The 5,787-nt window shown below is 31.8% G+C and overlaps 1 long non-coding RNA gene across 2 annotated transcripts; it reads left to right on the top strand.

Annotated features, from left to right (window-relative positions):
• The first annotated feature begins 1,739 nt into the window (after positions 1–1,739).
• Positions 1,740–4,790, top strand: LOC132056645 (uncharacterized). Of its 2 annotated transcripts, none has more exons than XR_009414883.1 (3): positions 1,740–1,821; positions 2,205–2,268; positions 4,062–4,790. It is a non-coding gene; the product is annotated as an uncharacterized LOC132056645 (long non-coding RNA). The 2 variants fall into 2 exon arrangements; XR_009414884.1 differs by having other exon boundaries at positions 2,978–4,790.
• Positions 4,791–5,787: the final 997 nt, after the last annotated feature.

Raw genomic sequence — 5,787 nt, 5'->3', positions numbered from 1 at the left:
TTTTCCAATTGGCTTGAAATTTGGAAAAAAAAAGTTTAAAGAAGAAAATCACAAAAGGAAAAATCAAAATTCCCTTTCCCCCAAAAATTACGGCCCTTTTTTCTGATTTTGTCGGAAGGAGAAATGGAGAAAACACTATTTTGAAAAAATGAGAGAGAAATCAAGTTGATTAAGAGTACCCTTAAAAATTGGGATATGAATGGGAGCGTCTAATACGTGAAGATTAATGAAGAAGAGAGAGAAATCAAGTTGATTAATGAGTACCCTTTAAAAATGGGATAGGGAATATGGGAGCGTTAATAGGGTAACTTGCTAAGTGTATTTAACCTGGTTTTCGAATTGGGTTTAGGTATATTATGGAGGTAAAAAAAAAAAGTAAATTGACTAAATATAAATAAAAAAAATTTGTTATTTATTAAAATGATCTTAAAAGAAGCTAAAAAAGTAATTACCTATATATATATATATATATATATATATATATATATATATAAAAAGGGACTTACCCCCTACGTGGCACACCCCGACCGAACCCTTTATCTATTATCTTATTTTTTTTGGAAATTTTACTTCCGCTTCCCCTTTTTCTTCCACTCTTTGCAATTAATTACCGAACCGACGGGTGTTTTACAAAAAGACGCTATTGAAATTAAAGCCCCAAATAACTGCCCGGAGAAAGAAAAAAATGAGCCCTTGCTTTTTTGCCCCCCAAACGTATGTCATTTTTTGTGATTGCCCTTTTCTATTTTTTTTTGTTCACCCCAAACCCTCTTTTTTTTTTAAAAAAATTTTAACACACTCTTTTTAAAATTTTCCATGGGGCAATGTTGGGATACAAATATAAACAATCAAAATAAAGAACAATAAAATTTTGGTATACGGGCCCTTAAAAATTTCCCTAAAAAATTTTCTTTTTTTTGTTTGATGTTCCCCCATTTGGTTGAATCGGGAAAATTGGTAACAAAGGCTTATTGATCTTATGCGAATGGGAAGAAAGTTATTAATGCAACCAACAAATAAAGATGATAGGAAAGCCATTTTACCTTCATCTGAATATTGAACTAACCTTGTTTAGTTTCATCACCTAGTTGCGTGAATTAGGTCTGAAACAAAAAAAAAAGCTTTGAGTTAGTAAAAGAACCCAACAAAGACAAATAATTTACGTTTTGAACCTCTTGTGTAAATCCATTAGGGTAGTTAACATGGAAAATTTTTTACCTTGTACTTCAACGAACCGATTGATTCACCTAGAATACTATTACATGCAAAATTTGCGGGTTTTATTTTTTAAAAAGTTGGTATGTAAACTAAGAGTTGGGTGAATATACCAAGGTCAAGTTAATGGTCGGGATAAAAATTAAAATACAATTTTCTTATAGTTTAACTTAATTATAAGCAATCAATTTTCTCACACACAAATGCCAGTATGAACTACACGCTGATTCGCTAGATTTTGCAAGGTAAATTTTAGCACACTGGTTCAGAGTACTAACCAGCTTTTTTTCATTACCCAAATTTCATTACTTTTTGTTGATCTCTTTTGTTGGAAGTTGTTTCAGTTTTTTTTTTTTTTTTTTTCATATTCCACGATTGTCCTCATGAAAATATTAAAAAGAAATTATTTTCATTATTTCTCATAAGAACAGTTATGCTAAAATATGTTAAATCATAAAAAATAATAGGACAGAGTGCAAATCATAAAAGAGGACATCCGTTGGGGGTGCAAAACGCAGACTCGAAAAAAATGCCTTCTCCCGTAATCTTCTCTCTCGACTAAAACCACTGACATGAGTTTCTCTGAAATTCTCTATACTCTCAATGGTACAGTACTATTTTCTTCTTTGTCACTTAATTTTATAGAGTTTGAAGTTTATTATCTTTGTTGCCTTCTTTCTCCATCTTTTATCCATACTTGTATCCCTTTGGGTTGCGCCAACCGTCAGAACTTAACCAAGGCACGGTCAAAATTGTACCACCTGTGACTAAATTGAGATTCAATTAGCTGAATCTGAAGTTTGTAACTTTTATTTTTATTTTGATAAGCTAAAAAGTGTATTACTTCAAAAATTTCTGATCCAAAATTCCCTACTTTTTAATAATCCAAAATTTCTACTTAGAATCTGATATTGTGATTTTGTGTTCTCTCTCTTCGCATAGGGAAAATAATTTTGAAAAGTGATGAATCTTTTTTATGATAATTGCAGGTACTACTAGCATCTCTGCAATCGCCACAAGTTACCCATTTTGAAGGTTGGGTTTACTTCCTTGGTTCGATCTTTATCTTATTAGCTTCTAATTATATGCATATTATGCAGTGCAAGATTCTGCAAATAATTTTCTGTTTTTAAAAATATTTTATCCTTGTTTTTGCTCTCTTTCTCTTTGCCTATTTTCAATCTATATTTCCTTATTGTTATAAAATTCTTATTCTTTTTCTTGGAAAAAGGTTGAAATAAAAGTATAGATGGACTGCGATGGATGCGGAGAAAGAACAAACACACATCCAGCAAATAAATAATTATTTGAACTCATAATTTGATCTACAACAGAAATCAGTATATGATTTGGGGTTCATTCTTCCAAGAAAAAAAACAAGGAAAAAGTCACAATATTTGCAGGCAACTATTACATGACTTAAGGCCTTTAGTTTTTTAGGAAGAGATTTGTGGTCTTCCATACACTATCTTGGACAACATAGTTGTTGCATCAGTAGCTATGCTATGTATTGTTGATTTCATGTTCTAAGTTCTCTTCTTTTTCTTCGGCTCTGGTTTTTATAATTGATTTTTTGAGTGATTAAACGTGTTTGAGTCAGTTCGTATGTACTTTGAAAAGATTTTTAAAAAATATTCCTGATTTATTCTTCAGTTAATAAAGAATTTTAGGATCCAAATCTCTGTTGATTGCCTATGAGCTATATTTGTTTGTGTATTAGTTGGCATTCAGTAGTATTGAGGTGTTTGTGTAATCAGCACAGGAGACAGTTTTGAATAATGGACAAGAAGAAGTATCTGATTGGATCGTAGCATTACACATTTTACGAGGAGGGTAGGGCAAGGAACGAGTACCTGAGTTCATTGGGCTCTTTGTATCCTCCGAATGAAATTGTTTTTGTCAAAATCTGACTTCGAGCAAGATAATTGCGATTTAGTAATATTCCTCTGTTTCTTTTCCCTTATTTTGTAAACTGCTTTATCTAGAAGGTTAAGTTTTTTGCAAGAATACGTTTATTTGTTTGATATATGCAAGTAAAGCTCTATGTGTTTGTGCACTTGGTCTCTAATTGCATTTATTATTATCGGAAGAAGGAAAAGATAAAAAAATTACTGTGTGAAGTTTTGTGTCACCGATGTTATTGTGATGCGAGATGTCATGCCGCGAAACTTTGATATTGAATGACACAGATATACGAAACTATGACAGAGAAGTTCTAGCGTTACTTTACAATGTAAATAAATTTCATTTTCTGAGAACATAAAGGAGGCACATGAATTATACGTGCTAATTTGGTATTGAAAATAGTATGTGGAGTGGATGCTTGAAATTTCTTATTCCGGGTCACCAAGTTCCTCTCATCCATTTACATTAAATTTCCCCCAATAGTTCAACTTTTGTTCACTTCTTGATGTGTGGATTCAAGATATCTTGATGCTGACATTTTGTTTTTGAAAAAAGGATGATATGTATCAGTAACACGTTTCACCCTTACTTCTCTTTTGAAGAGGTTTTGAATGCCCCAACTAAAATTAGATTTCAGCTGTGAAGTTGTTCCACTGAGTTGTGCTTTATAGTCATTAGCTGAAACTTGAGTGAGCTTGGGATCTCTGCAGTTTTTTCAAATGGAGAAGCTACAACGTTTTTCTTTAAATCTTCTAGAAAATTGAAAATTTCATATGGTGTATTTCCTGTATCTTTTTATCCCTATAAGAAAATGCTTGCTGTTATTATATTTAAGGTCCTGAAAATGTGATTTTTCGGCCTAATTAAGTTGTGTAGATGCTTTCATAATTTGTTTTATGGCACATGTTGTTAATGCGGTAAATTTTTAAAAAACATTGCAGTCCCTTCATTGAATTTATAGATAAGGGTGGCGGACATTTTAAGATGGTGAGAAGATTTTATCAGAAGAGGAAGAAGCAGATTTTGGGATTTAACAGAAAATATGAAGACAACAAATAATTAAGAAGAAGAAGAAGAAGAAGAAGGAGAAAAAGAAGGAGAAGCAGAAGCAGAAGGAGGAGGAGGAGGAGGAGGGCCTAAAAGAAAGTAGAGAAGGAAAGGTCAAAGTAAGATGGAGCATGCTATAATTGATAGAAGAAGAAGGAGAAGGAGAAGGAGAAGGAGAAGGAGGAGGAGGAGGGCCTAAAACAAAGTAGAGAAGGAAAGGTCAAAGTAAGATGGAGCATGCCATAATTGATTGAAGAAGAAGAAGAAGAAGAAGAAGGAGGAGGAGGAGGAGGAGGAGGAGGGCCTAAAACAAAGTAGAGAAGGAAAGGTCAAAGTAAGATGGAGCATGCTATAATTGATTCCGTTATTGATGGATTTTGCAAGCCTTGGAATCAAGTCTTTTCCCTTTTGTCTTCTTTCAATTTTATGTTTATCTATTATATGAAAAATATTGAGTGCAAAGTTTTTACAGTTTTTCTGTTTATACTTAGTAGGTAGTATTATGGGTACTGATCCCCTCCTGTAATTTAACCTCCGGTATGTCTTCAATGCACTTTTATTTTGAAGTCACATGTACATGTAAAAATTAACAGTCTTGATTGAATCAAAGTGTATTCAAAATTCTTTTTACTTCTCCTTTTTTATGCTAAACAGAGTGCAAGAAATAATAATTTTATTCTATCAGTTATATATTTATTTTCTTGTTTGTCGAGAAATATTGAATTCAGTTATTCATTATCTACAGTTGTTTAGGTGAAACCAATTCAGGAGTGGTGATATTCTCCATTAATTTTCAGCACTGACTGTGATGACGGAATTGACCGTGGTGGCAGAGAAGTCATTCGTTGACGACTATCCAGGTCTATGAATGACTCCATTGATACATGATAATAGGGGCACACTTGAATAAATGGGGAGGTAGAGAATAATAGAATGGTAGTAGTCTTAGTTGGGTTACCGAAATTACTAAACTAGCAAGGGGAGAAAAATATTGTTTGCCATGTATGAGGAGAATGAAGAGAAAGGTAGAGACAGAAAAAGTGATGAGAATATTGATATGGCGTCAATCAAGACTATTGATTTTACTTGTGCACGTGACTTCAATATGAAAGTGCATTTAAACGCTTCCTATTTTTTCTCTGTGTGAATTGAATAATTGTTATCCTTCTTCCTTTCCAAATTCTTGATTTTCACCTCCGAACTTTGCTTTAAAAATCAAACCCCCCCCCCGTGTCCTATTTTACTTAACATTTTCAATCCTCCATCTATGTAATACATTTTTATATTATATAAAAATTTATTTTTTTAACCTAGGTATTTATAGATTTTTATTAAAATTCTATTATAAGTAGAATAATACTTTTATGAATTTATCACAAAATCTAATGTTACTTTTTATGAATACATATATAAACGAGTTTTGGTTGTCATTAATGGAATATTTTAAGCTATAATTTAAAATTCATTTATAAACAGATAATCTTTTAGGAATTTTTTATAGAACATACCTCAATTTTTATTAATTATTTTGTATTATCTGCATTGAAAGATATTTATAAAGTTATTATTACTTGTTATTTTTACTTGTATAAATAGATATCAGAGTTTTGATTAGTATTA

The sequence above is a fragment of the Lycium ferocissimum genome, chromosome 5 (assembly GCF_029784015.1).
Source record: "Lycium ferocissimum isolate CSIRO_LF1 chromosome 5, AGI_CSIRO_Lferr_CH_V1, whole genome shotgun sequence".
Lineage (NCBI taxonomy): Eukaryota > Viridiplantae > Streptophyta > Magnoliopsida > Solanales > Solanaceae > Lycium > Lycium ferocissimum.
This window is presented reverse-complemented; position numbering and strand designations above follow the sequence as displayed.